This window comes from Aquarana catesbeiana, linkage group LG04, assembly GCF_042186555.1.
Source record: "Aquarana catesbeiana isolate 2022-GZ linkage group LG04, ASM4218655v1, whole genome shotgun sequence".
Lineage (NCBI taxonomy): Eukaryota > Metazoa > Chordata > Amphibia > Anura > Ranidae > Aquarana > Aquarana catesbeiana.
Window position 1 is genome coordinate 658,415,505 of NC_133327.1, and position 24,335 is coordinate 658,439,839.

General features: G+C 44.3%; 1 protein-coding gene across 2 annotated transcripts in view; it reads left to right on the forward strand.

Annotated features, from left to right (window-relative positions):
• TTC7A (tetratricopeptide repeat domain 7A) overlaps positions 1-24,335 on the forward strand; it is a 577,716-nt gene that overhangs the window by 324,637 nt on the left and 228,744 nt on the right. The window lies entirely within an intron of this gene.

Here is a 24,335-nt window from a genome sequence, read left to right on the forward strand (position 1 = left end):
AGCACTTTGGGGCAAAAGAAGAGTCTTTGCGTTTTGGGCTACTTAATGGATGGAAGCCTCGATTAAGCGCTGATGTAGACTGAAACGCATGGACTTCTCACTCCAAGAATGTCCATCTTTATTCTATGATAAAAGCAACATAACAGCAGCAAAACACTGTAGGCCATGAGAAGAGCCTACGCTTTTCAGGCTACATCATGGATGGAAGTCATGATTAAGTGCTTGTGTAGCGCGAAACACGAAGACTTTTCTCACTCCAAGAATGTCCATCTTTACTGAATCATAAAAGCAACCTAACATAGCAGCAAAACACTCTGGGGTATGAGAAGAGCCTATGTTTTTCACACTACAGCATGGATGGGAGTCATGATTAGATGCTGATGTAGCACGAAACTTTTCTCAAGTGTTTTGCTGCTGTTATGTTGCTTTTATGATTCAGTAAAAAAAAAAATTAAATAACAAACATGGTATACTTACCTGCTCTATGCAGTTGGTTTTGCACAGAGCAGCCCCGATCCTCCTCTTCTCGGGTCCCTCTTTGCTGCTCTTGGCCCCTCCTATCGTGTGCCCCCTCAGCCAGCAGCTCTCTATGGGGGCACCCGAACCGAGTCAGAGCTACATGTATCCATTCAGACACGGCCCCTGCCCCTTCTCTCCCCTGATTGGCTGACTGACTTTGATTGACAGCTGCGGGAGCCAATGGCGCCACTGCTGTGTCTCAGCCAATCAGAAGGAGTGTCCTGGATGGCTTAGACACTCTTGGACATCGCTGGAGAGAGATGGGGAACAGGTAAGTAATTAGGGGGTGCTGGGGAGGCTGCTGCACACAGGTTTTTTATTTTAATGCATTAAGATAAAAAAACTTGTGTCTTTACAACTCCTTTAATCATGACTCCCATCCATAATGTAGTGCGAAATGTGTAGACTCTTCTCATGCCCTACAGTGTTTTGTTGCTATGTTATGTCGCTTTTATGATATAATAAAGATGGACATTCTTGGAGTGAGAAAAGTCTACGCGTTTCATGTTAAATCAGTGCTTTATCAAGACTCCCATACATAATGTAGTGCAAAACGCATAGACTCTTCTGATACCACACAGTGTTTTGCTGCTATGTTAAGTTGCTTTTATGATTCAATAAAGATGGACATTCTTGGAGTGAGAAAAGTCTACGTGTTTCGTGCTACGCAAGCACTTAATCATGACGTGTTTCGTGCTACATCAGCCCTTAATCATGATTCCATCCAGGATGTAGTGCGAAATGTGTAGACTCTTCTCTTGCCCTACAGTGTTCCTCTGCTATGTTATGTTGCCTTTATGATATAATAAAAATGGACATTCTTGGAGTGAGAAAAGTCTATGCGTTTCGCTGTACATCAGCCCTTAATCATGACTCCATCCAGGATGTAGTGCAAAATGTGTAGACTCTTCTCATGCCCTACAGTGTTTTGCTGCTATGTTATGTTGCTTTTATGATATAATAAAGATAGACATTCTTGGAGTGAGAAAAGTCTACGTGTTTCGTGCTACGCGAGCACTTAATCATGACTCATCCATGATGTAGCCTGAAATGCGTAGACGCTTCTCATGCCCTACAGTGTTTTGCTGCTATGTTCTGTAGCTTTTATGATCTAATAAAGATGGACATTCTTGGAGTGAGAAAAGTATACGCGTTTCACGTTAAAGCAGTGTTTTATCATGACTCCCATGCATAATGTAGTGCAAAACGCATAGACTCCTCTGATGCCCTACAGTGTTTTGCTGCTATGTTAAGTTACTTTTATAAAGATGGACATTCTTGAAGTGAGAAAAGTCAACGTGTTTCATGCCATATCAGCACTTAATGATGACTCCCATCCATGATGTAGCCTGAAACGCATAAACTCTTCTCATGCCCCATAGTGTTTTGCTGCTATGTTATGTCGCTTTTATGGTATAATAAAGATGGACATTCTTGGAGTGAGAGAAGTCTACGCGTTTCGTGCTACATTAGCACTTAGTCATTACTCCCATCCATGATGTAGTGAGAAGCGCGTAGACTTTTCTCATGCCCCACAGTGTTTTGCTGCTATGTTATGTTGCTTTTATGGTACAATAAAGATGGACATTCTTGGAGTAAGAAAAGTCTGAACTTATGTGCACATACATGCTTCAGTAGGGACCCGTGGGAAAAATGGTGGGCGGGACCATGACGGAGCACCATAGTATGATTAATGCAGTGTTTCTCAACTCTAGTCCTGAAGGCACCCCAACAGGTCATGTTTTCAGGCTGTCCATTTTACACAGGTGATTTGATCAGTTTCACTGCCTTAGTAATTACCACAGCCGTTCCCCCTGAGGGAAATCCTGAAAACATGACCTGTTGGGGCACCTTGAGGACTGGCGTTGAGAAACACTGGATTAGTGTATACTACCCAGCTTTATATCATTAGACAATGTGCAACATGCAAAAACACAATAGCCAACGGCATCTGAAGAGGGCCGCCGTGTCTGAGACAGAGAGGAGAAATGTGATTGGTTGATTTGGATTCCGAGAACTTTTTATTGAGGAATAATGATAAAGATGGTCTCCATTATTTTCTCTTTCATAAGCAGCACTGTGAAGTCTTCAGGCTCCAGCACACTGTTGGCTAGGTAGAGACGATTATGCTCAGACAAATCTTTACCGGTGGCGGCTGCTAATTAGCGCGGCAATGTGGAATCTTGTGCTTGGCTGTGCAGTAGCTCCCTATTCTTATCCTGATCATTAAACCTCTTCACATTTCCCCAGACTCTCTGACATTAACTGCCAAAATTCATTCCAAGGCAAGATCACACGTCTCAGTAAAGATACTTGTATTGTAATGTGCCGAAATGTCACTAACAACTCACATCCATCGCTTCCAGAGAGACGAGGGCCTTTTCATGCAGCTGGTATTTCACTATTACTTCATATTACACAGATCGCCTCTTATTTAAAGGGTAACTCCACTATTAAGGGAAAAATGATTGCAAAAATAAATATATATATATATATGTATAGCATATGTACAATTGCAGCACAAGCCATATTGTAATATAAAGGTATTAAAAAAGCCCTTTCCTTTTCAATCAGCAGCCCAGATTTTCCCAGAAGTCTGCACTGAGAATCAAGTCACATTTTGGGCATCCCCTGCTACAAAAATGTCATTTTTGATTTGATACTACCAAAGGGAAATCGTCTGAAGGGATGCAGACCCTGCCACTTTCCTCATTAGAACCCTACAAGTGCAGCAGCTGATCAATAATAAACCACTTGCCTACTGAACACTTTTACCCCCCTCCTGCCCAGGCCATTTTTTCAGCTTTCAGCGCTGTCACACTTTGAATGACAATTGCGTGGTCATGCTACGTTGTACCCAAATGAAATTTTAATCATTTTTTTCACACAAATAGAGCTTTCTTTTTGTGGTATTTAATCATCACTGGGTTTTTTTTATTTTTTTGCTAATCAAATGAAAAAAGACTGAACATTTTGAAAAAAAAACAAAACCTTTTTTTTATAGTTTTATAGAAAATTTTGCAAACAGGTAATTTTTCTCTTTCACTAATGTGCGTTGATGAGGCTGCACTGATGGGCACTGATGAGGCGGCACTGATAAGGAGGCACTGATGAGGCTGCACTGATAGACGCTGGTAGGTGACACTGATGGGCACTGATGAGGTGGCACTTATAAGGAGGCACTGATGAGGCTGCACTGATAGGCAGCACTGATAGACGCTGGTAGGTGACACTGATGGGCACTGATAGGCATCACTGATATGTGATACTAATGAGAGGCGCTTATGGGCAATGATTGGCAGCACTGATTGGCAGCACTGGTGGGCACTGATTGGCAGCCCTGATGGGCACTGATATGTGGCACTGATGAGCACTGAATGGCAGCACTCTTGGAAAGATCTACAGACAGTTATTGCAACTGTGAACGCAGGTTACCCCCCCTAAGTGGGGCGATTTATTTGGTGAGTGCAACTACCCGGGGGGGGGCACGAGTGACACAGTGACACACGGACGCTTGCGTGGAAATTACGGCATCTTTATTCACCTATTAAACTTAGAAGACTTTTTGGCTTCTATCACAATTTCACCAGTGGATTTTTACTATAGTAATTTAATGCTGGAGCACTTTTTTAAATTATTTATGCACGTGGAACTTTTATATACCATATATATATATATATATATATATATATATATATATATATATATATATATATATGAATTTGGTTTGATATTTAGGTATTGTGGAATTGTTTAGTTTATTTATATATATTATATGGTTATGTTTATCCTGGCTTAACACTTTTGAACTTGCACAGCATTTTCCTACCTATCTTGCCTAACAAAAAATAAATAAGTAAAATAAAAAATATCTAAAAAAAATTGAATATTAAAATTATATATAATTACTGTATATTTTAATTTATATTATAAATATAATTATATTATATAATATAATAATAATAATATCATATTAAAAATTATATTAAAAAAAGATCTGTGTTCTTACCTACTTCAGCCCGCTCTGGTCCTGTGCCGTGATCCCGCAGCTCTGTAAGGGAGCACTTGACTCCCGAGTTCTGGGAGCCGTGATGTCACCTATAGGCTCCCATGGCCCAGTCATTGTTGGTGTTCCCTCTTCTCCCCTGCAGCAGCCACTCACTGACACAGGGGAGCCGGAGCTGTGGGATCATGTGACTGGACCGGCGTGAATTAAAAAATTAAAAATAGGTAAGTACACAGATCTTTTTTATACAGATTAGGCAGGATAGGTAAGAAGGGGGGGGGCATTTTTAAGAAAAGTTATACTTAGGCCTTTACTCCACTTTAAACATGCTGGGCTACTTTTTTAAATTTAAGTGCATCTATGGTCAAAATTAAAAATCATGTATTTATTTCCACATTGTATTCCACTTATTTCTAACATACTCCTATTATTCTAATGATTTTGAAATTAGTAAATTTACTTTGTGACAATCCCCACACATTTACTTCCAATTAATTCTGTGACACATAGTCACTATGCCCTGTGAGTAGGCACTGCTGTGTCACACATTTCACAGAGCCTGCCTTCTGTGCTACAGAGGTGCTGAGGGGAGGAGTTTCAGGAGGCGGTACAGGAATCACTGCTTGCGGGCAGCAAGGTACCATGGGATATGTAGTCCTTAGAAATGGAGGAGAGGCTGCAAAGCACGCAGGGAATCCAGAAAGTGGTGTAAAGAGACGGCCAGCAGACAGATTTTTCAGGCTTATATTGGATTGTCAAATATAATTGTATGTTAATATAAAAATATATTTTGCGCTCACCTAAAAATCAAATACTCACATATAAAAGTGCTGCAACTTATAAAAGTCTAAATACTTAACCTAAAACATATATAAAATGAGTGCACAACCTAAAAACAATAATATGTCAAATATTGGAATATACATATATTTTTTTTTTATGTTGCGCACTTATTCGTTTTATAAATATGATTGTATCACTCCGCCGCCGGATTTCAAACTGGAGAGAATTCTCCTGTTCTCATACAAAACCTCTATATGTGCTAAGAACCAGGAATCCGGGATTTAAAGTGCTGTCCCGATAGTACCATACACCTGTCAAAATTCATAGGATGTTCCCTAATTCTCAGATCTTTGTTGGCGGTGCGGAGAGGAAGCTGGTTCTCTTCTCCACGTTTTCTGGTCGTGTCACTTTCTTGAGCCTCACTATACAGAGGTCCATCATATAATCCAGAAATTCACTGATCGTGAGCCACTGAGGGATCCAACGCTCTTCCTTCCGTACCACCACCGGTTCTCGAGTAAGGCTTATGCCGTGTACACACGGTCGGACTTTCCGGCACGAAAAGTCAGACGGAATCTTTTCATCGTCTATTCTGATCGTGTGTGGGCCTCATCGGACTTTTCTTTTCGAAAATTCCGACGGACCTAGAAATAGAACATGTTTTAAATCTTTCCGAGGGAACCAATCCCTATCGGGAAAACCGCTCGTCTGTATGCTGTTCCGACGGACCAAAAATGACGCATGCTCTGAAGCAAGTACGAGACGGAAGCTATTGGCTACTCGCTATTGAACTACCTTTTTCTAGTCCTGTCGTACGTGTTGTACGTCACTGCGTTCTGGACGGTCGGACTTTGGTGTGATCGTGTGTAGGCAAGACAGCTTCAGCGGAACTCCGTCGGAACTCCGTCGGAAAAACCTTCAGAGTTTATTCCGACGGAAAAAATGGTCGTGTGTACATGGCATTAGAGACGTTCCATTTTACCCCTCCTAAATATAGCGTCAAAGCTCTGTATTCCACTGTTTTGGAAGCAGGTGCAGGCACCATCAATAGCCGTCTGGCTGAAAATAGTAGTTGAAATCAATGAGATGGAACACCTGGTGGCCACGAAGAAGGGCCTCCAGGAAAAATTCCTTAAAAAGTGGTTCTACTGGCAGGAATTTGTCTATTCTGAGGAATACAAAACTCTGATGGATTAAACTCACTCACTTGGCATGTGCTCTGATGGGTCTCCTAGTTCTGTCGGTTTGGTGGTATGGCTGGTTCCCTTTCCTACTCCTCCCTTTCCTTCTCCTTCCCTTTTTTTTTCTTTTGATTGAAACGACCCTAATGGTCTTCTTCTTACTGTTTTTTTCTTACATATTAGTGGTGTTAACTGTGTAAAATGTTGCGCAGGGTACAGACTCCCTAGTACCTGGGATTCTGGGTCTCTATAGTATCTCACATATTGATCTGCATCCAATGCATGTAATGGTTTGTTTTGTTGTGCGGACCTTTCCATGTACATACACCCCCAGATAGCAAGGATAACTTGTCACAAATCTGTGTGTTGAATTTTAAGTCTGTTAACTTGCTGCACATTTTCACTGGTAAGTTGTACACTTGAAGAGCACTTGAAGCACAAGTTCTAATTGATGCTTTTCCAATTTTTATCAAATTTGTGTGTCGAGTCTCTAGCAAGAGCAAAGTTGCAGTGGTAAGTCTACAGCAAGAGTTCTGCAAGTCTACAGCATGAAATTTCAGCCACAGTGCCCCCTGTGGTGGGAGGACATAACTGAACCAGAACTTGCAGCAGACTTGCTGAATGTTTGCAAAGAAAGTTGATCTGGAGTCACGCAATGCGGACTTGCTGCAATTGTGCAACAAACTTGTGAAGCCTGGCAAGTCTAGAAATAGCTTAGCAAGTCATTTCAAACCTGCGCCACAATTGCTTCTTATCTGGGCTACAGTAGTGTGAATGGGGGCTTATGGCAGGTGAGATAGCTCCTGTATACAGTATACGTAGTTTGATGGTGTATTGTTTTCCAGGATTATAGCTGTAAATAAATACTCTAAGGCAGGGGTGTCAAACTTGATCTCATCACGAGGCAGATCAGCATTATGGTTGCCCTAAAAGGGCCGGTTGTATCTGTAAGATTACCTGTCCAGAGCACCCCACCCCCTCTTACATCAGATGTCAAGAGCCCCCCGCACCCTTACATCAGTGCACTCGCCTTCCTTGTGCTGCTGCTGGGAAGAAGCTGGAGGCAGAGCTGGGAAGCAGAAAGTGCAGGGTCTGGAGGGGGGCTGGAGTCAGCTACAGGAGTACCCCCCCTTACATCAGATGTCAAGAGCCCCCCGCACATTTACATCACAGTGCACCCCCCTTGCCTTATGCTGCGGTTGGGAAGAGGCTGGGGGCAGAGCTGGAAAGCAGGCAGTGCAGGGTCTGGAGGAGGACCAGAGGAGGGCTGGAGTCAGTTGCAGGGTCTGGCGGAGAAGTTCTATCCTCCTCTCTGCTGTGACAAGGTGATGGTGAAGATGAGGGGGTGCCGCAGCTTCAGGCACATAAAATGGCCTAGCGGGCTGGATTCGGCCCACAGGCCTTGTGTTTGACACATGTGCTCTAAGGGCTTGTTCACATGTATGGCAGGAACTGCCACTACTCTAAAAGGCGATTTGCGCTTGGATTGCACTTCTGAGGTGTTTGACAGGCGGGTATACAGCAACAGAGGATATAATCCCTGTCCTGTAAAACACCATGGCTGCAGCAAGTATACACCCCCCTGCCCTGCCTCTTCTTCTGCAGCTAAATGGGGAGCAGGGTTTTCCATCCCCCCCCTCATTCACTAGTGTGAATGAGCCCTAAGGCTAAGTTTACACTAGTGTCAAAAGTAGACGTTTCATCTGCATTTATGAATCCGCACAAACGCCTGTCAACGCTCGCTCTGTGACCCAAAGTTGATGAGCTGATTTTCTCTGGTCCTCAGGGATAGGGGTGCCGACATGTATATTCACTTATCCCCCAGTTATAAATGCATTGTCCATTAAGACACCACACTCCCAGCTTGACCACAGTGTGGATTTGGATATGGAATGGCCTCAGACAGATCTTCTGCAAAGGCCACGCCTCAGTCATGACGAAACGCGTCAGTGCCTTGGCCTGCAAAGGAGACCTGTCTGAGGCAGTTCCATATCCACAAACACACTGCAGTCAGGCTGGGAGTACGGCTTCTTAACAACTTCCTGCCCAACGAAGTCATATGACATTGTTGACTTTGAGTGGGGATATCTGAATGATGCCCGCAGTTACAGGCATTATTCAGATATGTTCTTTTAGAGCCGGCGATTTCCTGCACCATAAGAACAATCATAGCACTGTTCAGCCACTTGATCGTTTTTACAGGCAACGGGAGGGGACATCCCCCAGTACCCCCCCTCCCATCGCCCTCCAGTACTTCTCCCGACTCGCTCTTACGATCGGCGAGAGGGAGAAGGAATTGGTCCAAAGTTTTACATAGAGAATCCGACTGGTCAGATGGCCCCCTGGACGTCTCTATGATCTTTCGAAGGCCGGGCGCGATGTTATGACGTCACACCCGGCCTCTGCATTTGAAAAAATGCCACCACCTTGGCTGGAAAGCCAGGATTGTTTTTTTGTTTTTTTTCTTAGGATTCCCAGCCTAGAGGCGAGATTTGGGGACTTGACCCCAGATCTCACTGTAAAAAGGACCTGTCACGCACTATTCCTATTACAAGGGATGTTTACATTCCTTGTAATAGGAATAAAAGTGATAAAAAAAAAAGTAGAAAGAAAGTGTCAAAATAGAAAAATAAAAGAAAAAACAATTAAAAAAATGTAAAAAATTTAAAGCGCCCCCGTCCACCGAGTGCTTGCGGGCAGAATCGAACGCATACGTAGGTCGCGCCCACATATGTAAGCGACGTTCAAACCACACATGTGAGGTATCACCACGAACGTTAGAGTGAGAGCAATAATTCCAGCACTAGACCTCCTATCTCCTACTACCTACCTACTATCTCTAAACAGGTAACCTGTAAAAACATTTTTTAAAGCGTCGCCTAAGGGGATTTTAAAATACCGAAGTTTGGTGCCATTCCATGAGTGTGTGCAATTTCAAAGCGTGACATGTTAGGTATCTATTTACTCAACGTAACATCATCTTTCACATTATGCAAAAAAATTGGCCTAACTTTACTTTTTTTTTTTAATGCATGAAAAAAAATTTTCCCAAAAGAAACATGTTTGGAAAAATTACTGCGCAAATACTGTGCGAGATAAAAAGTTGCAACGACCTCCATTTTAGTTCCTAGGGTCTCTGCATAAAAAAAAAAAAAAAAAAACATATATAATGTTTGGGGGTTCTGAGTAATTTTTTAGAAAAAAAATGATGATTTTTACATGTAGGAGCGAAGTGTCAGAATTGGCCTGGGTAGCGAGCGGTTAATAAACAATGCCCGCTCTGTGTCAGTTGAGTGTATTGCAGTCGACAGTGTTGTTCACATGGTTGCGTTCGCATTGCGTCATGTAGCGTTCACTCCCCAAACGCCTCCATTCATGTTCATGTAAATGCACTGCAAACACGTCGCAAACACCCCCCTACGGCATTTACAGCACTTTTTGAAAGCGTTACTATCTGAGATGATCCATACAATAGAAAATCAAGACAAAGCAGGCGTCTCGGAAAGCGTTACGTAACATGATAGGCGCGGTAATTGGCATCCATTGTATCTACAATTTCAAAGCACGTCTAAACAAACCGTTAATGGCGAAGGCCCGTACGAAATAGCGACCGGAGAAATCAAATCTGCGTATCTGTATCAGACAACAATCAGTTCCCTCCTCCTTCATATGCCCAACAAGCCTGTCGTCTTGATGCATTTCCTCCATTAATATCCTATAACAAGGAGCCAATACGTATAAAATAAATCCTGATTTATTAGGTGTCATCCCTGCCTGACTAATAAAAGCTCCTGCCGTTCCTGTGTACAGTGTATATTGCAGCGTTTCCATAGCAGCTCGCTCTGGCAGCTTTTTAATATGGAAACAAATCTGCTCTCTCTGTTTAACAATATCTAGTGCATGAATCTTGTCCTCATTACATTTCCTATTCCAGCCCAGAGAAAGCCGCTATTCCCAAACAGATGTTTTCCTGAATGCAACCTGAGCCCCATACAAACTCCAATCCACAATCAACATTTACCTCTTGTAGCAGAAATTCAGTGGTTAAAGCTGAACTGCGGGAAAAAAAATCTAAATATCCAGATGAAATATCTGCCCAAAGAGTTTTATTTCTGTACATCCAGTTCAGAGATTTACACAGCTCTGCCACTCGACACAGCCTTGTCTGGTAGGACGGGAGGCCTGATTTGTCTCTGCTGCAGTTCTGTAAACCTGGGTTCACACTTGTGCGGTGCAGGACATCGCATGTGATTCGGGTAGGAATCACACTGCATCCCTATTCAAATCCCATGTGATTCTTTGCAGTGCGATTTGAGCCCATTCATTTTGTATGGGCTCAATTCGCATCGCACAAAAAAGGTGCAGGAATCTTTTTATTGTTGCCACACCGGAATCATATCACATGGGTGTGATCCGATTCTTGCAATCGCACTGCGTTTTGCAACCTGTTTTGGGCGCGTCATTAATTTAACATTGACACCAGTGGCAGATCTGGCTTCTCCTTCATTTGCATGGTTAAATCTGGTCGTGGGGTCCACTGACGGTGGAGGCGTGTCTGTTGGGACTTGTAGACCCGCTGCCCACCGCTGGGTGGTAAGAACCCTTCTGGGACTACTAATTTACTATGCACCTGTAGCAAGGTCCCCAGACTCCTTTGGTCTAATGAGAACCTCCAGGACCAGAGATAGCTGACATCCCTCTGTATATGTGCTGGGAGAGAGGGTTAGGGCCATGACAACCTTTGGTAGTTGTAAGATTAATTGTCAGACTCTGAGACTTCAACAGGAGGACAACCATGCAGGGAAAGGAATCCAGCAAGGGGCCACATCTGCATGTGTAGGAATGTTGTCTCCTATGGTAACAGTCTTTAACCGTTCCTAACACAAAGTGTAACAGTTCCTTCGCTTCCACTACAATCACTTCTTGTAGTTCTTCAGCCCACTGAGCTCCCAGTCTCTCTCTCACTAGACTAGATTATTCACTGTCACTGAATCCCTTGAGCTCCTCCAATCTTCACGGTGGTATCTTCCTCAAGCGTCACCCCCGCCTCTCTGCTGGGTCCCTAGCTTGGCACTCCAGATACCTCTCAAGCTTCACCCAGCTAGCCTGCTCGGTCCCTGGCTTGACACACAAGGCTGCTCTGCAAGAGTCACCTCTGCTGGCTGGGTCCCTGGCTTGATCACCGCTGAAGTTACCCGATTGAGAATACTGCTCTGGTACTTTCTTCAGTTACTCACTGTGGTCCCTGGTAATAAGGTGGTCGGTTCCTTAGTGGCGACAGCTTCCCCTCTATCTCCAACCACGACAGGTTCTCCGGCAGAACCGTCACTTCTGGTTGGACTGCAAGCCGCAATCCCAACCCTGTGCTTCTCTCTTACTTCTTGATAGGCCTCAGACAGCCTAGAAGCCAGATGTGCCCGGAATAAGCCCAATCTCCGGCCTAGCAGCCCGGGCAATACGACACACGTCCACCCAGACAGCCGTCCAGGTGGCACAGATCACCTGACTCCACCCAAATATATAGGTTCTCCCAGCAGGCTAAGGGATTTAAGGAAACCCCTGCCCATATACCCATAATCTGACCTTGCATTGCCCTTCAATTAATTAATTCCACCAGGTACCCGGCTACCTAGTGACAAAAGAGAGAAATGCAGCAATTACAGACTGAGAGCGGGTTCACACCTATGTTTCCCCGCATCCAATTCGCATAACGGGAGAATGTGACTGGCTCCCTATGGACCTTGTATGCCCCACCGGGTGATTGATTGTCAGGGTACCTAGGTTCTGGGAGAGTATGCTTCTCATTACTGAGCCTGCCACTGAAGGTTGTTTGGTGTAAATCCTGTAATCCAGTCGACATGGGAGGGGGGAAGGGGGGGTCAGAGCGTACTGATTTTTGTTTGTTTTAGGATGTCTTCTTGTTTTTATTGTTTTCTTCATTTTTTGTCTGCTGAGCCTTGGCATGCCCAAGAGGCTCTGTTTTGTACCTGACAACTGAAAATTACAATAAAAATAATAAAAAGTAAATAAAAAATCTGGTCGTGGGGTGAATGGAGCCTGGGTGATTATTCAATTAAAGTTCCTAATTTGATCTGAGGACACATCTCCAGCTGATGACCCCTGCAAAGATTATTACATCAAGCCTGTTTGACCCTTCATAATAAAGGCTCCACTCTCTCTGGTTGCTTGTTATGGTGGTATCTGCACGAGGTGGAGGGTCTTCTGGATTCATCTGCAATTTCACAGATTTGTGTTTTTTTAAGTTTTTTCACAATTGGACTTTTTTTCACTTTATGAACAAAATGTATGTTTAGTGCAACAGTTTTTTTGTATATACCAGTGGCAGATCGCATGAACGGAGTGCGGTGCGGGAAATGCTCAGGATTCGCCGGGGCTAACACTATGAAATTCAGGTGGACCCATTCTTCTTTATGGAGCAGTGGATGACATTCGCCGGCATCCAATCTGATCTGGTCCGCTAAAAACAAACAGAGAGGGATCCGTTCCCCATCCGTCCAGCCGATCGGATCAGATGATAACTTTTGTATGATTTGGGTTTAGTGACACTTTAATGTTATTGCTGTACTGTATCCTAAAGGGTTAAAGTGTGGTTATGCAGGGGTTATTGCATGCTGTGGTGTAACTTCCCCCTGCATTTGTCACTACAGTAAAACCTTGGTTTGAGAGTAATTTGGTTTTAGAGCGTTTTGCAAGACAAGCAACATTGTTCAATTAATTTTGACTTTATATACAAGCGATGTCTTGATATAGAAGTAGCGTCATATCACAACTGAGTATAAAAGAGAAGAGAGGTGCCTCTAAGTGTAGCAATATGGTTACATTTAATGAAGGTACAACATTTAGCAACATATTGCTACACTTAGAGGCGCCTCTTATCTCTTTTATACTCTGTGGCTCCTGCTGTATTTTTCTTCTAATCCCCTTGTGGAGGCTTCCTTTGGTGGATGGACATTTTATGGTTACACAACCTGGTCACATTACTATAATATTTTTATATGGACTATAAACTGAAGGATCCTATAAATAAATGATTGTGGAACGAATCATTTGAGTTTCCATTATTTCTTATGGGGAAATTTGCTTTGATATACAAGTGCTTTGGATTACAAGCATGTTTCTGGAACGAATTATGCTTGCAATCCAAAGTTTTACTGTACCTGTTTAGAGGAGATACAGTATATGCAGGAGGAGGTTGGGCCTCATGGTCTTCTGGAAAAGGTGGGAGTAGGACCATACATGTTAGATGCGATGGGAGTAGGACCATACATGTTAGATGCGATGGGAGTAGGACCATACATGTTAGATGCGATGGGAGTAGGACCATACATGTTAGATGCGATTGTTACATCAAGTCTAGGGTGACCCCAGAGCAGGACCTTATTACAGGACTATGAACTGAACTGTGACATCCATTATTTGGGAAGAGCGCTGCTTAAAGTATGAGCACTGCAGCACAGTCCAAACATAGCACATAACGGGAAGTTGGTACCATTCTGCCTAACTTTATTGAAAGGAGTAAAGACTGTTTGCCAACTAAATGATTTCAGGAAAAGAAGTTCTGCACGATCGCTGCCAGCCACGCGCGAACGCGTGCAGGAGCGCCAGAACGGGGATTTGCGTGTGTAAACACGCGAATCCCTGTGCTGTCAGGGAAGAGCTGTCAGGGAAGAGGAACCATATCGTTTGTTCCTGCTAAGTATGAAATACGGTATGTCTCCTCTCCTAGTAAATCCTATCCCCATACAGTTAGAAGACACTGAGGGAACACACACTTAACCCCTTGATCGCCCCCTAATGTTAACCCCTTCCCTGCCAGTGTCATTTACACAGTAATAAGTGCATTTTTATAGCACTGATCGCTGTATAAATGACAATGGTCCTAAAATAGTGTCAAAAGTGTCCGATGTGACTGCTATAATGTCGCAGTCACGATAAAAATCGCAGATCGCCATCATTACTAATAAAAAAAAAATTTATAATAAAAATGCCATAAATCTATCCCCTATTTTGTAGACGCTATAACTTTTGCGCAAACCAATTAATATACGCTTATTACGATTTTATTTTTCCAAAAATATGTAGAAGAATACATATTGGCCTAAACTGATGAAGAAATTTGTTTTTGTTTTTTTTAATTTTTTTCTTTTGGATATCTATTACAGCAAAAAGTAAAAAATATAGCTTTTTTTTTTCAAAATTGTCGCTCTTTTTTTGTTTATAGCGCAAATAATAAAAACCGCAGAGGTGATCAAATACCATCAAAAGAAAGCTCTATTTGTGGGAAAAAAGGACATCAATTTTGTTTGGGTACAACGTCGCACGACCGCGCAATTGTCAGTTAAAGCGACGCAGTGCCGTATCGCAAAAAGTGCTCTGGTCAGGAAGGGGGTAAATCCTTTTGGGGCTTGAAGTGGTTAAAAAAAAAAATAAATAAAACATGAGACTTTACAATCACTTTAAGAAAAATATCTGGCTTGAATGACTTTAGGAAGAGAGAATGAGAGTGTGCAGTGAATGGAAACCTTCATGTTAACCTTCGGGGTGATGGAAAGTAAAGATTAAAGGGCAGTAGAAGAAGGCAGCTCGGGGTGGAGGTGGTGGTGGTTGGTGACGGTGGTTTTTGTCGGGAGAGGTGGATTGGTGGCTGTATTGCTCGCCCCTCCAAGTGGCACGGTCCTCATGTTAGGGCCTGCTGTGTAATGGAACCCTCCAAGGGACTCAGCCTGGACCATGATACGCTTGGCCTCGCAAATTTTACAGCAGCTTCACTCCATGCCTTGAGGTTGAAGAGTAAAGTGTATCATGTAACATGTATAAAAGAGCTGGTGGTGGGAATCCATGCGCAGGATGCTCTCTCTACAAATGTCTCTGTAGTCACTCCTGGGACAGGTGTCACTGACAAGGGAAAAGACGTTATTCTGCCTGTGTGGGGCACGATGCAGTTTTACGGGGTTTTTTTTAAGTTTTGGCTAGAGTAGGGAATGATTCCCCCTGTTAGTTTAATTTTTGCTGGCTGCGTACCATTAGGGAAAATTTCCCTTCACTCCCTGTTCTGGAGATGCAACAGGAAGTTAAAGGAAATCCCCCAAAGTAAGTAAACTTTCCCTCATAGGGCTCGTTTACACTTGTGGCCTTTATTGCTGCCCCTCTGAAAAGCAATCCATGGCGGATCAGAGGCATTTCAAGCAATATGTCACCTCCCGGATGCCTGTTTTAATTATTGGGGAAATTTCCCTTCACTTTCCGTTCTAGAGATGCAACAGGAAGTTAGAAGAAATCTCCTTAAGTGAGGGGAGTTCCCCTATTAGGATTAGTTTACGCTTGCAGCTGTCTTTGTCACCCCCTCGCCTCCCCGACACCTGTTTTAACCCTTGAAAGCTTGCAGGGTAGTTGGAGTGTTGCCCCAATCACTTCAATGGGTTGAGTTTGGCAGTGGCACTGCCTGCCGACAGAAACGTGTAGTATAATTTTCTTGGCAGTGTGTACTAACATAGCTATGTTAACTTGCGGCTGGGCGGTTGAGGGGGTGGTAAAACCAAGACTCAACCACCAATTTTTACCTCCCCCCTGGCGCCCTGTGTATACAAGGTCTGGGTGCATACTGACCTAAATGTATGTGCCGCTAGGTGCGCCGTCCAACCACAGCAGCTGTCAGCCTCCCATAGAAGGCTGGATAGTGCCCTCCGCCTGTAGCTAAACGCCTGGAGCCTCGTAAACCGGGGCTAAACGCCTAGTGTGCATTAGGCCTTAAAGCGGTAGTAAAGGCTCTTATTCAATGTAAAATAATGGGCCCCCTGCAGGTTTGAGTCATAATGTACTAATATGCATTGCATACTATTACATTAGAACAGACTTACCTACAAACTGAGCCCTCCAGCGCTGCGCTGTCACAGCTCCCCGGCACTTCCATCTTCACCCAGTCTTCCTTCCGGGTTTGGAATCTTTAAATTAAATGGCTGGGCAGTGACTGCTCAGCGTGCTGGGCACTTCCGCACATGTGCATCACGCATCACAGTGCCGCAGCCAGTGTCGGGACAAGGTCATCTAGTGGCCAAAAAATGCCAAATGCCCCCCCCCCCCCCCAAAATGTATAAGCATTATGTGTCAGCAAAAATCCCCTCCCCCTCAAAAAAAATTGAGCACTAATTTGCACGCCTACCCCCAAGCATAAATTCCCTTTGCAAGCCAGAATTCTCCCCAAACAAAAATTTCCCCATTTTCCAGTACAAATCCCCCCTCCCAGCTCAAATCCTCCACACCTCAAATTTCCATTCTGAGCAGAAATCCCCCCCCCCTTCAAAATCCCTCTCTTAGCACAAATCCTCCCACCAAATCTTCCTTCCTAATGCAAATTCCCCCTCCTTATACAAATCCTCCTCCCAGCACAAATTCTCCATTCCTCCCCCACCGGCACACATTCCCCCACATCACCCCTAAGGCAAATCCCCCCCCCCCAATTTTTCCTCCTAAAATAAATTGTATACCACTGCAGCCCCTGAATTTTCTCCTCCCAGTACAGATCCTCTCCCCCTAATCCCCCTCCTAGCACATATCATCTCCTCTCTCCCCCTCCCAGCAAAAATACTCTCATCTTCAGCACATATGTTTGTTACTCTAAAGCTGCTGTCACTACTCCTGCCAGCTTGTAAGTAGGAACTCTCAATACAGCCCCCCCCACCTCACATGATACCACTGCGCCCAGGGCAGCCGCCCCTCCTGCCCCCCCCCCCCCCCGTCCTGGCCCTGACTGCGGCACATAGAGCGGGCCATAAATGTGGTCTGAACTGCGTATGTGCGGCTTACGCCCTGTACACACGGTCGGATTTTCCGATGGAAAAAAGTGCGATCGGATTGTGTTGTCGGAAATTCCAATCGTGTGTGGGCTCCATCCGACTTTTTCCGTCGGAATTTCCGACACACAAAGTTTGAGAGCAGGATATAAAATTTTCCGACACACAAAATCCGATCGTTTAAATTCCGATCGTGTGTAGACAAATCCGACGCACAAAGTGCCCTGCATGCTCAGAATAAATTAAGAGACGAAAGCCATTGGCTACTGCCCCGTTTATAGTCCCGACGTACGTGTTTTACGTCACCGCGTTCAGAACGATCGGATTTTCCGACAACTTTGTGCGGCCGTGTGTATGCAAGACAAGTTTGAGCCCAAAATCCGTCGGAAAAATCCGATGTCCGATCAATGTCCGATCGTGTGTACGGGGCATAAGATCACATTACCCGCTGACAGGCAGAGGGGAGATTTAGGACAGAAGGGCATTTACCAAGTTAACTGCCACTTTAAGGGTGATAGAGAGCAAAATGGAGAATCAAGAATAAAGAAAAAGGGGCAAAAATAAAGAAGATTGTAGTACAGCACAGAATGATTATGATACGAAGACTTTTCTTATTTTTGTTCTTCCACCATTCCTCTCCTGATCCAAGATTGCCGTTAATTACCTTGGATGTTTCTCCAGAGTCGGAGAATTGCATTACACAATCTTGCTGTCTCCATGTACAGCGGAGCGATGTAATGACATTATTCCTTCCAGTTGATCGGAGTTGTTTGTGAATCTCTTGCTCTAGCTTTCCCCTAGCGACAACCAGAGGTCTGACCCAATAGGAAAACAGCAAGTGCAGCCTTTAAACTCGGCCCGCCATCCAATCAAGCCGGTTCATAAATCAGGAAGCATCCGACATCACCACGGCAACCAGGAAGCATTTCTTCCTTCGCTGAGAAGCTGCTGTAGGGCACAGAATATTGAACAGGGATGGCATGCTATATTTAGTGTATGTCACATCATACAGGAGGAAGAATCATGCCGGCTCGTCATTTGTTTGTATTTAACCACTTAAGGACCGGAAGGATTTACCCCCTTCCTGACCAGGCCATTTTTTGCGGCACTGCGTCGCTTTGACTGACAATTGCGCGGGCGTGCGACGTTGTACCCAAACAAAACTGACGTCCTTTTTTCCCCACAAATAGAGCTTTCTTTTGGTGGTATTTGATCACCTCTACGTTTTTTATTTTTTGCGCTATAGATAAAAAAGAAACGACAATTTTGAAAAAATATATATATTTTTTACTTTTTGCTATAATAAATATCCCCAAGTTCAAAAAAAAAAAATGTCTTCATCAGTTTAGGCCAATATATATTCTTCTACATATTTTTTTTTTTCCAAGAAAAAGTTTATTGAAGGATATATATTAGAATACAAGCTTATTAAGTAAAATTACATCAAGTTACAATGCATGGATAGCAAATGTATGAAGCAATAACTAATAAGCAGAATAAAAAATAAATAAATAAATAAAAATAAGACATTAGATAAAAACAGTAGGTTAAAATAGAGAACAATAGATAATAACCATAAAGACATGGCATATTAAATTACATTACAAGCCCTGGCCTTCCACATGAAAATCAGATCTAATCTGTAATAAATTTAGAGTGGTTCTAGTACATTAGTATGTTTGTAATTAATAATAGTGCGGAAAACACTTCTACATATTTTTGGTAAAAAAAAAAAAAATTGCAAGAGCTTTCTTTTGGTGGTATTTGATCGCCTCTGCGGTTTTTATTTTTTACGCTCTAAACAAAAAAAAACTGACAAGTTTGAATAAAAAACAATATTTTTACTTTTTGCTATAATAAATATCCAAAAAAAAGAAAAATGTAAAAAAACAAAAACAAATTTCTTCATCAGTTTAGGCCGATATGTATTCTTTTACATATTTTTTGGTAAAAAAATAATCACAATAAGCGTATATTGATTGGTTTGCTCAAAAGTTATAGTGTCTATAAAATAAGGGATAGATTTATAGCATTTTCATTATTTTTCTTTTTTTTACTAATAATAGCGGTGATCTGCGATTTTTAGCGGGACTGTGACATTGCGGCGTACAGATCGGTCACTTTTGACGCTTTTTTGGGAGCATTGACACTTATACAGCGATCGGAGCTAAAAATAGCCACTAATTACTGTATAAATGTAATTGGCAGGGAAGGGGTTAAGTGTGTTCCCTGGGAGGTGTTTCTAACTGTATGGGGGGCTGGGCTGACTGGAGGAGGAGAGAGATCGCTGTTCCTAATCACTAGGAACAGCAGATCTCACTTTTATGCCCTGTACACACGATCAGACTTTCCAACGGAAAATGTTTGATGGGAGCTCGTTGTTGGAAATTCCGACCGTGTGTGGGCTCCATCGGACTTTTTCCATCGGAATTTCCGACACACAAAAATTTCCGACAACAAAATCCGATCGTGTGTAGACAATTCTGACGCACAAAGTGCCACGCATGCTCGGAATCAAGCAGAAGAGCCGCACTGGCTATTGAACTTCATTTTTCTCGGCTCGTCGTACGTGTTGTACGTCACCGCGTTCTTGACGTTCGGAATTTCCGACCGACTTTGTGTAACCGTGTGTATGCCAGACAAGTTTGAGCCAACATCTGTTGGAAAAAATTTGATGGATTTTGTTGTCGGAATGTCCGATCGCGTGTACGGGGCATAACTCTCTTGTCAGAATGGGGATCTGTCTGTTTACATTGACAGATCTCTGTTCTGGCTCTCGTTCCCGTGATCACGGGTGGCCGGTGGACATCGCGGCCACCGGCCACGCACATCAGATACTTTTTGCTATAATAAATATCCAAAATAAAAATGTAAAAAAAACAAATTTCTTCATCAGTTTAAGCCAATATGTATTCTTCTACATATTTTTGGTAAAAAATAATGGCAATAAGCGTATATTGATTGGTTTGTGCAAAAGTTATAGCGTCTACAAAATAGGGTATAGATTTATGGAATTTTTATTATTTATTTATTTTTACTAGTAATGGCGGCGATCAGTGATTTTTAGCGGGGCTGCGACATTACGGTGGACAGATTGGACACCTAACTGACATTTTTTACACTTTTTTTTGGGAACCACTCGCACCCACAAAAGCGAGATCCCGCACCGACGTACACCTATGGCGATTCGTGAGATCGTGCCACTTTGCCGCAGTATAATGACGGTGCCTGGTTGGCAAGCGATTAAAATCACTAATCTGGTTATCACACTGTCTGCGTTTTGACAAATAGAGGATGGCGAGGACAGCGGGATGATGGGATTCTTACAAATAATGTGCATTTTTGGTTTAAAAAATGTCAATACGCTCAGGGCCGCTGATAGAAATCATGGGGCCCCGTATAGCCTACCTAACGGGGCCCCCTTCAGCCCCACCCCTGGTCCCGCCTCTGGCCCCTCCTTCAGCCCCACCACTGGCCCCGCCCCTGGTCCCTCCCCAGACCCCGCCCTGAAACAAAGTGTAATGCTGCCAATGCCATAATTTGCATGTGCTACCTGCAGAGACAAGAGTGCCATCCATGTAGCAGATCCCATCTGAATCACCCGCAAGCAAGACAGAGCTGAGCTCCATGAGTGGAGGGAGATAAATCCCTCTGCCAGGGAAGGCAATATGCAGGCCGGGACTTGAGCCAAGAATAATATGCGGAGCGGGCGTGTAAGTGACATGCGCCCTAAATAGAAGAAATAGTCCCTCCCACACACCCACCAGAACATCATTCCAGAGGGACCCAGAAGGTGGAAAATACACCCAGATAAGTTAAGCGAAGGGGGGGGGGAGTTAGCTCCAATCCTCCAACCCCAAAATTTCCCCTCCAAGTACACATCCCCCCACTTCAAATCCTCCCTCCCAGCACAAACCCCCCCCAACCCCCGAAAAAATGCCCTCCTTAAACAATTCCTCCCCCCCCTCTATCATATCACCTCTTCTAGCATAAATCCTCCAAATCCCCCCTCCTAGCGCAAATTCTCTCCCCCCCCCCCCGCAACACAAATCTACCTAAGCACACCTCACTAAATTTCCCCTCCTAGAACAATTCTTACCCCCTGCCGCCCCCCAAATTCCCTCTTCCAACACAAATACCCTCCCTCCCAATATCCCCGCCCCCACCACAGCCTCACATAATACCGCAGCCGTCCCACCTGCCCACCTATTGTCCCGGTCCTGTTAGCACCTTACCAATCATTAGATGTGGTGGCTGCATTCGTTTTTATTTCTTTGGATTTTTTACCTTTGTTTTCACCTGGTGATCTGGCCAGTAGCACAACTCCTGCACTACTGGATGAAGAAGCATGAGCTTCTTACTGTGGTTTTATGCCTCCTTGTCCTCTATGAGCTCCCAAACCTCTCCTTTTTTCCTCTCTTTTCCATTTGTTTGGAAATAGCAGTGCACGTTAGTTGGGCTCATGTACATTGCTCTATGCACCTTACAAATACCATGGTCCATCTCGGGAGCGAGCAAGAGAGGGTGGCTACAATCCTACTTACAGTGGGACCATGGAGATTGGACGTAGCCACCCTCTAGCACACGTATGTCAAGCACAAGACCTCACTGTCACTTGTAAACACAGAAGCCTTATGTGTTTACAAGGGACCGCTTTGCTGTCAGCGGCTCCCGGAACTAACAGATCCATGCATGCACTCACGGCGAGTACAGATCTCCAGAATTTGAGAGAGAACGATCTCCCTGCAACGCGGGGTAGAGCCACCTACGACAAGAGCCAGACAAGGAAGGAAAGAAATGCAAGGATGCTTTGAGGAGGGGTTGGGGTTGTGCACTGTGCATAGCGCACCCCTAAACCCTGCACTCCATACACAGCACACCCCTGGACTCTGTACATAACGCACTCCTGAACCCTGCACTCTGTACATAGCGCACCCCTGAACTCTGTACATCACACATTCCTGAACCCTGCACTCTATACACAGCACACCCCTGAACTCTGTACATAACGCACTCCTGATCTTGACACTCTATATACAGCACACCCCGAACTCTGTACATAACGCACTCCTGAACCCTACACTCTGTACATAGCGCACCCCTGAACTCTGTACATAATCCACTCCTGAACCCTGCACTCTATACGCAGCACACCCCTGAACTCTGTACATAATGCACTCCTGAACCCTGCACTCTATACACAGCACACCCCTGAACTCTGTACATAGTGCACTCTGGAACCCTGCACTTTGTACACAGCAAACCCCTGAACGCTGTATGTATCGCACTCCTGAACCTTGCACTTTGTACACAGCACACCCCTGAACTCTGTATGTAACGCACTCCTGAACTCTGCACTCTGTACACAGCACAGCCCTGAACTCTGTATGTATCGCACTCCTGAACTCTGCACTCTGTACACAGCAAACCCCTGAGCTCTGTATGTATCAAACTCCTGAACACTGCACTTTGTACACAGCACACCCCTGAACTCTGTATGTAACGCACTCCTGAACTCTGCACTCTGTACACAGCACACCCCTGAACTCTGTATGTATCGCACTCCTGAACTCTGCACTCTGTACACAGCACACCCCTGAGCTCTGTATGTATTGCACTCCTGTACACTGCACTTTGTACACATCACACCCCTGAACTCTGTATGTATCGCACTCCTGAACTCTGCACTCTGTACACAGCACACCCCTGAGCTCTGTACATAGTGCACTCTGGAACCCTGCACTTTGTACACAGCACACCCCTGGACGTTGTATGTATTGCATTCCTGAACCCTGCACTTTGTACACAGCACACCCCTGAACTCTATATGTAACGCACTCCTGAACTCTGCACTCTGTACACAGCACAGCCCTGAACTCTGTATGTATCGCACTCCTGAACTCTGCACTCTGTACACAACAAACCCCTGAGCTCTGTATGTATCAAACTCCTGAACACTGCACTTTGTACACAGCACACCCCTGAACTCTGTATGTAACGCACTCCTGAACTCTGCACTCTGTACACAGCACACCCCTGAACTCTGTATGTATCGCACTCCTGAACTCTGCACTCTGTACACAGCACACCCCTGAGCTCTGTATGTATTGCACTCCTGAACACTGCACTTTGTACACATCACACCCCTGAACTCAACTCTGTATGTATCGCACTCCTAAACTCTGCACTCTGTACACAGCACACCCCTGAGCTCTGTACATAGTGCACTCTGGAACCCTGCACTTTGTACACAGCACACCCCTGGACGTTGTATGTATTGCATTCCTGAACCCTGCACTTTGTACACAGCACACCTCTGAACTCTATATGTAACCCACACCTGAACTCTGCACTCTGTACACAGCACACCCCTCAACCCTGTATGTATCGCACTCCTGAACTCTGCACTCTGTACACAGTATACCCCTGAACTCTGTATGTATCGCACTCCTGAACCCTGCACTCTGTGCACAGCACACCCTAAACTGAACTGTGCACTTTCTGCATAGCGCACCCCTGAACTTTGCACTCTGTACATAATGCAACCCTGAAGCCTGCACTCTGTACACAGTGCACTCCTGAACTCTGCATTCTATATGTAGCATAATCCTGAGCTCTGCACTCTGTACGTAGCGTATTACTGAACCCTGCACTCTGTACACATCACACCCCTGAACTCTGTACGTAATGCACTCCCGAAACCCTGCACTCTGTACACAGCACACCCCTGAACTGTGCACTTTGTGCATAGTGCACTCCTGAACTTTTCACTCTGTACATAATGCAACCCTGAACCCTGCACTCTGTACACAGTGCACTCCTGCAATCTGCATTCTGTACGTAGCATAATCCTGAGATCTGTGCTCTGTACATAACGCATTACTTAACCCTGCACTCTGTACATAGCGCACCCCAGATACAACCGGCCCTTTGAAGGCAACCATACTGCTGATGCAGCCCGCAATGAAATTTAGTTTGACACCCCTGCTCTAACAGAACGCAGCTGAAAATGCATGGCTTCCAATGACTCCCACT